General features: G+C 38.4%; 1 pseudogene; it reads left to right on the top strand.

Annotated features, from left to right (window-relative positions):
• Positions 1-7,543: 7,543 nt before the first annotated feature.
• Positions 7,544-8,826, top strand: LOC103719441 (ethylene-response factor C3 pseudogene; annotated as a pseudogene).
• The last annotated feature ends 4,328 nt before the right edge of the window (positions 8,827-13,154 follow it).

Here is a 13,154-nt window from a genome sequence, read left to right as displayed (position 1 = left end):
GTCTTGATTTAACTCTTTGATTTTCACTTTAAGATAGACGTGATAGGATACGTGACACAAAAGAAAGCCGCTTTATATGATCTTCTCTGGTGCACGCACTAAAGGATTTTTGTTCTGTTCTTACCTACCAAGATGGTAGAAGGCCTGCAATGACCTACATGACACCTTCTATAGATCACAATTACTATAGCAAACTAACTAAACCTTGTTGTAACTGGATTGCTGCCAAGCAGCCAAATTGCCATATGTATAATGTCTTACAATTATTAGCCTCTCACACCCTTTAAGTTAATATTTCACATTGGAAGCCATGATGGGTTCAGCCAAAGCCATTCCTACCACTATTTGTGATTAGACATCATCCTCTTATTTTATGGAAATTGCATGTGGTTATTTTTGAGAGAAAATGAGGAAGATTCACCTGCACCATAATTTTAGGTTCAAATTTTTGAAAATGCATCATCAAAGACTTGAACTTAAAAACTTTAATTAGTAGGCAAAGAGGTTTACCGTTAACAAAGCACTATTCACTTAACTATTGATGGTTACTAGAATGCCTTTTCATTCGACCATTGATTATTTTTTTTCAAAAAAATGAAAAATGACTTTCAAACTAAGAAATTTCTCGGTCATAAAAGCCATTTTTATGGGTATCAATAAGGCTGCAAATGGGTCAGTTGGCCCGTGACCCACTTAGACTCGATCCAACCTAATTTAAAATGCTTGTGGGGCCTGGTTGAGTTTTAAAATTGGACCTATTCTATTTTTCCGATTAGGTTTGAGTTTACTAAATTTTGACTTGATTCGATCCTACCCATTTAATTTTTGAGACAATTTTAGGTTTACCACCCTATGACCCAACTCGACCCAAACCTAGTACATCGTTAAGGCCTGCGGGGGTGCTTAAGGGTCTCTAACTCTCTATTCCTTTAATCTTTTTTTGTGTTTGAGAATGAAAGGAATAGAAGAGACTGTCTTTTGTGTATTATCGAAGGGCATGAATTTTACATTAAGGCTTAGGTTGGTTGCATTAAATGGGAGTACTAACTTCTTAAGAAGGAAGTTTAGACCAATGAAGGCAAAGAGTATAATTTTTTCATGTTTAAGAAGATGGATTCATGATGAGTCCTTTGCACTTGTTGAACTTTATCATGTATCATTATCAAAACTATATTTCTCATATTGGTCTATGCACGCTTTTCTAGTAGTATGTTTAAAAAAATAGTAGCAGATGCATTTTAACAAATTCAGGAGATAGCTGAATAAAAAAAATTAGCATAGATGCAATTCTTTTCTACTCAAAAAAATGTATTGCATACATGAACAGAAAATTTTTCTTATAGCGAACAAGGTTATGCCTATCATTGTTAAGTTAGTTTGCAATGGCATCAATCTTTGATGCTTAGGTACTTATACATGTATGGTCCTGCATAACCTGTTTCATGTAGTTTTCACTCATTGCAAAGAAGCCAAGTACATAGAATGACAAGTACAAGGATCCAACCCAATCATGATTCGAACTTGAATTTTTTGGATTTAGGTCGGGTTATACATGGACCCGAGTTGACTCAAATGACTTATTGGGTCAGAAATTTTAGTCGTGGATCCGATCTGATCTTCTATTGGGTTGGGTTTGGATCCAACATTAGAACCTGAACAAGAAACTGGGCTGGATCAGGGTCACTTATGACTTGGTCCGACTCGAGTATCAATGAAGTTAAGGGGACCTCTTAAATGCATAAAACTCTATTTATAGCTTTAGAAGAAGTTAGTTGGTCCCTCACCTCACTTGATTCCCTTCCATTAACAACCCACGTATTAAGTAGATTTAGTTTTTTAAACCCAAAAGGACTCTTTCTATTCTAAAAGAAAGGAAGAAAGGAAAACATCCCCACTAAAGTAGTTAGGAATTAGGCAGTGAACAAAAAATTGGAAGGATTTTGAAGCTTTAACTCATTGCCTCTGGCTTTCTTTGCTATTATCAAAACTCAGAAGTAGAAATTTTATTCCATTAATTCTCTTCACTAATATATTATTACTGCCAAATTTCTTAATATTTTTTTATTAATGGATGATTGCTGCTCTCGAGTATGAAAAGGTTGGATCTCGAATCTCCTCTCTTGCTTGGTAATTTTATTACAAAATTTCTTTTATTATTTATCAAATTACTTTCTATATCAATTCAAGGAAAAAGGTGAGTGCCATGCTTCCTCACTACTACAATTTCAGTAAAGCCTTTGCTTATTTTCTTTTTTCAAAAGCATGAAGAACATCAATCATAATTTTGATAAATTTTTATACATTTTATTTCAATTAAAAATTGATTCTTTATTAGATAAAATGATTGATATTATTATTAAAATGTTTAATATTTTTAAGATAACTCATTTCCAGTGGTTAAATCCTCCATCCCTCCATATCAGCAAATCTATTATTGAAATATTGTTATTGTACGCACCTACATGATAAACAATGCAAATATTATTCCTAAGAGATTCAAAAATATGAATACTTATGATTTTGTCATTGAAATATGTGATATAAATAGTTGTTATATTAAGTAATGAACACTATATGTAACATATATTTTAGTCAACTTAATGGCCATTTCAATCCCCATATTTGAAATATTTCTCATCGAAAACTAAATATATACCATCCAATTTAAGTCTCTTGGTTGTTCTCGTTATCTCATAAAAGTACAGTATAAGAAAAAGAAAAATATGATCCTCTCCTTTATATATCTATTCCTTTATAAGAAAATGCACACGCACACGTGTGGGTGTGTGTGCACATTCGTGCGCGTGTATGGGTGCGTGCGTGCAAAAACCACGTGCCCTATTGGCAAGCTGATGAGTGTTCTTATATATATATATATATATATATATATATATATATATATATATATATATATATATATACTTAAGAGGACTATAGAAGACTAGAAGTATCTAAATAAGGGCCGACGACCGAATTAAACAAATCTAATAATCTTTTCAATCCATGGGCGGTGACAACTCTCCATTATGCTCCTATATTTTAATGTGAGCTCTTTCTTTTACTCTTTTTTTTTTATTGGACGTCTTTAAGCTCTTTGGGAAGAAATATGATACCTTAAATGCGGTAGCACTCAATACGGCTATCCCTTCAGCAAGATCTCCATGGTAACTCTAGTTGTGCACTCATCAAGAAATAGGGCCCTAAACAACCATTTCTTAATTTTATTTACGCTCAACAAATTAGATAGATCCCTTACCTAAACTAAAACCATTTTTATTTTTTAAAAAAAAATCTACCAATATCTAGTAAAAAATTCTTGACTAATCTTTTTAGAAATCATTTTGTAGAACTAGTGAATGATCTTTATAAGGCCCGTTCGTTCAACCATTAACACGGTCAATAAAAAAAAAAAACCTTCATAGTTAGAAAACCCCTAAGTAATTCTCGAAAATTATTGGAATTTTGCTAGTGCATACATCCACGACACATAATGGCCATTTCAATCCCCATATTTGAAATATTTCTCATCGAAAACTATATATATACCATCCAATTTAAGTCTCTTGGTTGTTCTCGTTATCTCATAAAAGTACAGTATAAGAAAAAGAAAAATATGATCCTCTCCTTTATATATCTATTCCTTTATAAGAAAATGCACACGCGCACATGTGGGTGTGTGTGCACAGGTGTGTGTGCACATTCGTGCGCGTGTATGGGTGCGTGCGTGCAAAAACCACGTGCCCTATTGGCAAGCTGATGAGTGTTCTTATATATATATATATATATATACTCTTAAGAGGACTATAGAAGACTAGAAGTATCTAAATAAGGGCCGACGACCGAATTAAACAAATCTAATAATCTTTTCAATCCATGGGCGGTGACAACTCTCCATTATGCTCCTATTTTTTAATGTGAGCTCTTTCTTTTACTCTTTTTTTTTTATTGGACGTCTTTAAGCTCTTTGGGAAGAAAAATGATACCTTAAATGCGGTAGCACTCAATACGGCTATCCCTTCAGCAAGATCTCCATGGTAACTCTAGTTGTGCACTCATCAAGAAATAGGGCCCTAAACAACCATTTCTTAATTTTATTTACACTCAACAAATTAGATAGATCCCTTACCTAAACTAAAACCATTTTTATTTTTTTTAAAAAAATCTACCAGTATCTAGTAAAAAATTCTTGACTAATCTTTTTAGAAATCATTTTGTAGAACTAGTGAATGATCTTTATAAGGCCCGTTCGTTCAACCATTAACACGGTCAACAAAAAAAAAAAAAAACCCTTCATGGTTAGAAAACTCCTAAGTAATTCTCGAAAATTATTGGAATTTTGCTAGTGCATACATCCACGACACATAATATAAATATCTATTTTCTTCTTTTTACTTTCAAACATAGCCTATATAAAAAGCTGTGTCTAATCCAATATATGCACTGCAATCATATAATTTGATCTATGGACTGGCCAACTCTACGCTCATAGTCAGCACAATTCTCGTTGATAAAAAAAAAGTTTACCATCCAATCCAATTCCTCATTCTGTTCTTATGAATGTCCTTATGAAAATGAGAGGAAAAAATGGTCCTCTCCCCCACCATCGATATATGCATCCCTTAAAAGAACACTTTAATGAGGCAAACTCACCATCGAGCTCCACGAAACTTGGATGGTGGGACCCTTCCCGCACGTGCGAGCCTACGTTTGGAAGCTCCTTCGGATAATATGGTACACCAGTTTCAGTGGGGAAGTTTCCTACGCTTCCGGATGGTCCAAAGGGCCACCTCACCTACCTACACCTTAGATCGATGGTATACAAACCCTATGGGGCCCATGATGTGAGACGGAGCTTAAACCAAGGGCATGAGAAGGTGGCCTTGTTCTCTGAATCTGGGGCACATCAAAGGGAAGGTAGGCTTGCTGCCTAACAACTTCACCAACGTGTTCAAAGAATCCCCTGCTCAAAATATTGACATGCTAAAGATTTTGGATCTAAGGGACCACCTCATATATGTGCCCTTTGTTGGCTATAACGTACGTTTGTGCCTACTTAAATTGGCAACTTTAGGCTACATGGCCCCGACCTTTAGGTCGACTTTCCGATCCAAGTCTACTTTGGCTCTTTTTGAAGGGCAAAACATGTAAGCCCTAGCTAAATGATTCTAATTCTGATAATGCTAGATTGGGTCCGGATTCAGAGTTATGAATGATGAAGTAAGATATAATCTAAGTAGAATCAGAAATGGTCCTGACCCGACTCCGGCAACATTTGAGGGCGGTGCTGCCTGCCTAAATTAGTTATAGCTAGTTTCTAGTTCATTAGAATTGTTGAATCTAGAATTCAACCAATCCGCACCCCTTAAGCTCTCTCGTGCATTGATGGAGATTGTCCCTCACAAGAGGTGCGTCGAGCTTTACCTGAAAGGTGGTAGGGAATAATTTTACCATTTGCAGAAACGTTTTTTGAACCGTGACAGAGAGCTCTTTCTTGTTCTTTCATAATCGTCAAGCTCGAACGTATGACCGTCTAAAGTTGCAAATATCATCGTCAAATATTTAAGTTACGTAGCCAGAAGCTTGTGACAAAAGGCCTAGGTTCAGGGGGCGTGAACCTTTTTTTAATCTCTAGTGCTAGTCTTTTCGATCAACGCGTGTGCGAAGTAAATCACAGGCCGGTTCCGGGTCCAACTTTCATCTCAAATCAATCAACTTCTCTAATAAATATAGTAACTAAAGAGAATTTCCATTCCCCAGTATCATCCGTGTCAAATCCCAAGCTAGGATTTTCCATTATGAATTTTACATTCAATAATTTTATAGAATATATTTCTATTGGAGGACATCTTGACATGACTATCCGGACCACTCTACGGTCGCAGGCATTGTTCAGTGTAAGCTCAATAGCAATTAGAAGACTAGTCATACGCGTGGGCTATTTTGCTTGATACCCTCCTCTAAATCCTAAGGTGAGAAAGGTACGTAGACTATTTTAACTGAATGATAACTTTATTGTCAGCATGAAGGGGAAAAAAAGGAAAAATGGAGATTAAAATGAGCTCAAGTCGTTCTCAAAGTCATGAAGAAATTCCAAGGAATCCGTGGAGATCCCGCCTTAATCAGCTTCTCAAACACCAAAGAAGGTTCAGAGTGTCACAGGACTCATGTTGTGGAAGGACTTCCAATTCCACCTTTCCTTTATTCTAGTTTCAAGGGGATCTGCATGTGGACTAATTCTGCCAGTGTTCGTAATGTTGATGGATTTCAGATATTCGTGATTTTGTTTTGCTCATCCTTTTGTTAAAAAGTCATGGCATCTTGATTTTGCTGCAATCCAATCTATCAAAAGATGCCTCTCATCTTGGCATGTTGCTCCAGTACAAAGTCTCGTATATTGGAATTTGCATGCAGATCTAAGCTTCTCAACTACGAAACGCACAGGTTCCTTGCAGGAATTAATGAGGGAACAAGTTAATGTGCAGCCAAATGAGCTTGAAATATATATATATCTACTATGTGCGTGTGTTGGTGTTCTGCAGGAATTTGAATCTTGTCATTTTTCCTCTGGAAACATCTACCTTTAATTTGGATATCGAAGGTGTCACCTTCCAATTAGGCCCAAAGCATTACTGGTCAACTGGCATCAAGAGCAGTTTCTGTCACTCCAAGCTACGAATTTAGGTGAACAGGATGTAGCTTCTCTACTTTTGACATAGGACACAAGCAGGTTGCTTGGTTTCACATTATCAATGGTGCGGTCTCCATCGAAATATGGAAAAGTTATTCTAAAACATAATCTGCAAACAATTTTTTCATAATATGTGCTTGTCTGGTGAACTAAATAGGCTTAGAATGAAGGATGAAGGAGGTTCTGGGTTTAAGACTTGGGAAGATTCCAGGTATTAAATACAGGTTATTAATTGTACCATTCATGGGAACATCTTTCCTTCCCTCACAACACATAGATGCTTCGCAAGCAAAATGAACAACTAGAAATCTGCATTTACTTGTCAAGTGTCCTCCTGAAACTGAAAACAACAAACTTCAAGTTCTGCAACAAAGGAACAATATCAACTCATTTTCTAGCAGTTTAAGCTGGCTCCAGCTTTCGAAAATTCAAACAACAACGCTTAACGTTAGCAACCAAACATCTCCATTTGCAAGAAGTTATTACTCTTAGTATGTGCCTTCATTAATTTATATATATACCTACCTTCCAGAAAACCACAGAGTGGGGAATCCCCTTCTTGCTCCTTGCTGTACCATGACATCCACTCTGGACCACTTTTTTTTGTTTTTTTTGATGAAAATCTACTGTGCACTTGAACTAAGGTCTCATCCAACCCAACATGTTTGAAGCCCTGAGGTCATATCATCTTCTTGAAATATCATCTTCTTAACATACATAACACACACACATACATACATATATATATATATATATATATATACATACAGAGAGAGTGAGTGAGCTTGGTTCTGGAAGCTCCCACACAACCAAATGCCACAGCGGCACCGGTTGCCCTCTCTGTACTCGATGTGGCAGCCCACAGAAGCTTTTGCCGCCATTAATGTCACCATGAGCAAACGGCTACTCTCCAGATGCCTGTCTGACCTGGCCGCCGGGCTTGATTGACCCACGTGCTCTTTCGGCCACCACGGGGGCCCTACACCCAGCCCACCTGAGCCCCACGCCAAGACCTTATCGCACCCAAATTCCATGCACTCCTTTGTCTTCATCCTCCTCCAAATCCCTCCACTCATTCGAGTATAAAACGGGGCGGGCCTCCAGCGTTTCTACTAGGCAAGAGAGCGTTCCAAAGTGGCTTCGAACTTCGTCGTGGAAGAATAAGAAAAGACCCCTTCTCTTTTCCTCTCCTCCCAATGGATCCCTCCTTTTACTCCCAAAGCTATCAGCACTCACCGGAATCCTCCACCGGCTCGCCGGAGACCTTCCCGTGGGGTTTCGGGCTCTTCTGCCCCGAGCAAGAGCCCCTCCCCTTCGATGTGAATGACTCCGAGGAGATGCTCCTGCTCGACATGCTCGCGAAGGCCTCTGCCAAGGCCTCGTCGTCGTCGGATGCTAGCGACTCGATTTCGAGCCAGCCCAAAGAAGAGGAGGTGGACTCCAGGAGCCAGGCAGGACACGGCGCCAAAGAGCGGAGCTACCGAGGGGTGAGGAAGCGGCCATGGGGGAAATTCGCTGCGGAGATCCGAGACTCCACGCGGCACGGCATAAGGGTGTGGCTGGGAACCTTCGACAGCGCAGAAGCTGCAGCGCTGGCCTACGACCAGGCTGCGTTCTCCATGCGGGGGTCGATGGCGGTGCTGAATTTTCCGGTGGAGCGAGTTCGGGAGTCGCTGAGGGGGATGAAGTATGGAGCGGAGGACGGAGTGTCGCCGGTGTTGGCGCTGAAGAGGAAGCACTCCATGAGGAGGAAACCAAGGGGGAAGAAGGTGAAGGGGCGGGAGGCGAGCACAGAGAGTGTGGTGGAGTTGGAGGACCTGGGTGCAGAGTACTTGGAGGAGCTTTTGATGCAGTCAGATGTTGCCGGCCCTTGGTGAAGCTGAACCACTTCCAGTTCTCATGACTTTGTTCTTTCCCAGTATCTTCTCTTTGTTTCCAATTCCTTCCTTGTTTCCTTCTTTTTTCTTTGAAGGGTTAAGGGAAGGAGAAAACTTCGCTTCTTGTTTCCTTCCTTCAGTTGTGCAATCTAGGAACAACCAAGGATGTAATAGTAGGAAGTTTTGGGATCTTACTTCTTCTTGATGCAATCAATTGGCTGTTTTTAATGTAAAGAATTTCTGCTGACATATTTTGGATTACTTGGTGGGTCTCCATCATAGTACGCATTATAATTTGAGGTTAGCTACATCCCACCTCTTTGGGGGAGATTAATGCACGCTGGTGGTAGAAGTCGTCAACAAAAAGTTGGATTCGGCCGGAGAATCTACTCCAAATGACCAAAGTTTTTTCTGGTAAGCAATATATGGAAATTGCATGGAAAAGTTGGATTCAGCCGGCTTCATAGGTTGTTCTCATCCTCGACCTTGCCACGATGGATAAGACTTCTATATCCGGAACATACCTGCCCCTGAATCTTTTTGCATCATCCTAGATTGATTAGTTACAGAGGGATGTTTAGGGGCAGACCATGACATGATCTTTTATGGTGCTTCAAATTCGGAACATCAAATCAAGCTAACTTAAAATCTTGAATATATGCTTTGTCCAGACCCAGTCGATTGACATCCCCAACTACTGCCCTTTTTTGGGTATCTTTACTTTTCCCTAATGACGCAAGATTGAATTATGCACTAACATAATCCAAATTGATGTTATTATATATTAAGATGATCAAGTAGATTATTTGCAGATATCCCCACCTATAAAGTTAATCTGAATCAACTTTGAGACACATAGGCCAATTATACACCCAGCAAAATTGTGTGATGGAACTCGAGATGAAAATTCAAGAAGAAAATAGTCTAGAAAAAATAGTTAAAATGGTTTGGTTATCTTAATCTAGTAGGACCATTATTTAACATAGCCATGCATTGAATTATCTGTGGGTGCATATTTGCAGGGCCAGGGAGGGGCATGCAAGGCCTATCTTGCATCCAATATTTCCTAGCATCAGCTTACAAGGCAAATGCTAGCTGTACGGATCCATCTATCAATTGTCCAACTTCCATGAAATGCATGTGTATGAATTCCATAGGTGGATTAAATTTATCAGGGACTCGTTTGGTATGCAAAAAAAAAAAAAAATCCAGACTAGAATATTTTTTTCGGAAAGATAATTTATAAAAATATGATGCCTAAAAAAAATAGTTTTGGCATATTTGGGTTGATCATAAAAAAAGTAGCACATTCTAGAGTGGCTTATGTTTGGTTGAGTATCTATTTTTCTGAAAAAATTGTATGAAATATCTATTATATCTTTAACAAAGGAAATACCTTATTCATAGATTTTGATGGCTTAAGAGTACTTTTGGAAAGAAAAAAAGACTTCAATTTCCAATCGGTGGATAGCTTTTCCATATCTTCTATGGGTTTTTTCCTATAAAACATGAGAATCTTATTTCCTCGAAAATGTTACTTTCCACGATGATATCTTCCATGTTACTTTCTCTTCTTTGAAAACTTCAACCAAACAAGAGGGTTTTTTTTTTTTTTTTTTCTGTTGACTATACTTTCTCCTTTTCTTTTTCCGCGAACCAAACGAGTTCTAGAAGTTGATGACTGCATCCTAAACTAATCACCAATTGACATATTTCTAGGCTATAGAAAATAACGTTGCTAAGGATGTTGCCGTCGCTATCTATCATGTTTCCAGGAAATATTGGAGCATTGATCTTATTACAAGCTTTCTCCATATCAGCATGAGTAATTGTCATATAATGACCTATCAAAAACATACCTACCTTAAGGAATTTGTACCTTTTCTCCTTTTATGAGAGGGAGGGAACGACACTAACCCAATTAACTTATCCAAATCCAACTACTTAGTGAGGCACCACTCGTAAGTCAGAACTTTGAATTTTCTACACCGATGAGGGGTATGACCAATTGGACATCGCCAAATTCATAATAATACTTATATATCAGTTTCTCATTTATACAACCGCTAATTACCACATCATCACTTGGTGAAGGTACCAATAGATCGTAAGCCCTTTTGAGTAGATATCTTAACTGAGAAAAAGGATTTCTCTCATCCCTTCTTCTCTCCTCCACTCCATCTCTCCCTCCGCTACCACCAACCACCCCCTCCATCTCTATGCCTCCATGCGCCGCCTCTAGCCCCCCAGCCCTATCTCTCTCCTTCATCTTTTCTACCCTCCTCAAGGCTTGCCCTGACACCAACTCCTTCCTATGGGATCTCAATTCTATTCGCAGGCCCTTGCAACCAAAAAATTCGATAATGACCTCTTCATCCAGAATATCCTTATCTCCATGCATGTTTAGTGCTTCAACCTGATGTCCACTTGCAAGATATTCGATAGATCATCTGCCACAGTCATCTCTATTTTCATCAAACTTTCATCCAAACATGAGAAGCAAACTCCCTTTTAAGTAAACTATTATAGCTTAAGTTGCAATACAACTTAAGTTAGCATCCTAATTTCAACTACAAGTCTCCAAACCTACTAATGTAGTGTTTGTTTCCCAGATGGAAAGCAGAAGGCGTCCAAAAGCTTAGGAATCTCTCTCAGATAGGTGAGGCATTGAAGGTAATTTATTTCTATTTTTATTTTTTTATTTTTTTTGCAGAACCCGATCTTGAGCATTATGCTACATTGATTTGCGAGGCTCAATGTGTTTCCTTATCAGTCAGTAGTCTATAGCCCTTTAGAAAGTAAGGCCCTATAAAAATTTTTGATGTTCAGAACTCCTAGTCCTCTTTGTGCCTTGAATTTACAAACTATATTCCACTTAACATGAGATCCTTTCCAGAAGAATTTTCTTCTCATTTTATCAGTCTCCACAAGTAAGCAGTTAGGGAAAAAGAAGATAGAAAGAAATTATAGGGACCAGAAGACTTCTCCAACCGGTCAATTTTGAATCAAAGTGGTCGAGGATTGGTTGCTAGGACTTTGAGGGAAAGAGGAGAGTGGGAGGGCCTGCAAAAGTGATTGGGAAAGAGGCTATTTGGCAATTCAAAATCGACGCTAGGAGGTGGGAATGTTGACACTATTCTCCCAACAAAACCATAAAGCTTTTGCTGATATTAACTATTAACCCTAAAGCCAGTTGGATATCCAAGAGGATATATTTGAGAGCTTGGTTTTCTGAACTGAAGGATGGTAGAATATTTACAGAATTTAATTTCATCTATTTTTTGATTAGGTCCAAGACCAGTTGCAACAACCCAAGACTCGCCCATAAAAGCCAGCCAGAAGATATTACTAAGATTCATTGGCCTTGTATAAATATCCTATACATATCTACCTAGCATATAATTAATGTGGGATTAATTTTATGTTTGCACAGGTCCTCATAGTGGTTACAGTCCTCTAGAATTGGTTAGAAGGAAACAGTTGACAATATTAGAGGTAGATAAAGAGAGTGACACACTGGGTCATCCTATCTTAGACCTCTTTTATGAGTAATCCATCTTCCAATAGCGTCATTCAACAATACTGTTTAGTAGAGGACAATAGAAGAGATCTGTAAGATCCCCAAGTTTCCGAATTCTCTTTTATTTAAGACCTAAAGAAGAAACTCCTGAACCAACGTGTCAAAAGCTTTCTGAAAATCTAACTCATGGAGAACTCCTTTAATTCTTCTTAGCATTGTGGCTAAACTTGACCGCTTCACGTGTAGTGATATATAATTGGCTAGCCAACTACTTGGCAAAAATTCACTAGCAAAGATATATCAATCATGATGTTCTTTGAGGAGATAGTTTGCTAGCTAACTACAATAAGAGTGAAGGATAATTTTTTGATATAAAAATAAATTTTGATATCGGGTTCGGGTGTGTCTCCGTCGCTAAAACCTAGCCATAATACAGTTGTTCTCTTACTAATATGGGGTGGGTTTTCCTCCCTTTATTGAATCAATGTTAGCCAAAATCAATTTGAAACAATTTAGCATTTTCTCTAGAAAGACCACAAAAGTTTAGAAAATCTTATTCAAAGCCTATGTCACCAATGTCATAATCTTATCCCAGTCATTTAGATAATCATCAAATGCTTCATGTGGGGCTACATTTGGAGCTTCTCACAGCACATCGTATAGCTCGGTCTACAATTGCAGGCGTTGTTTGCATTCATTAGCTTCCCTCCCTCCATCTATTCTTCTCAGGATGTGCTTGCAAACATACAAACATTGCGTGATCACTTGTGGGCCTATCCCAAAATCAACAGTGGAGTTCTCATCCACAGCCATTAAAATCAAGTGCTAAATGTTTCAGATATCACCCAAAACTTTTTTCCCTAAGTTTGAACTCATCTAGATATCATCTCATTTATCCGAAGTTATGGTATTTATTGCGTGGGTTGTCATTCTTGGGTGGGATGAACTTGCCCGGGCTGTGGGAGCTATGGTCCCAATTGCCTCTAATCTTGTAGGGAAGAGGGGTTGGGTCAGGAAGACCAGGTCCAAGTCAATAATTTCTAGGGGCCTTTCTTCTCCCTTTTTCTAT

Source organism: Phoenix dactylifera, chromosome 3 (assembly GCF_051530095.1).
Source record: "Phoenix dactylifera cultivar Ajwa chromosome 3, Ajwa_hap1_PhDact_Kaust_v1.1, whole genome shotgun sequence".
Lineage (NCBI taxonomy): Eukaryota > Viridiplantae > Streptophyta > Magnoliopsida > Arecales > Arecaceae > Phoenix > Phoenix dactylifera.
Note: the sequence above shows the minus strand (reverse complement) of the source record. Positions and strands in the feature narration are given on the sequence as shown.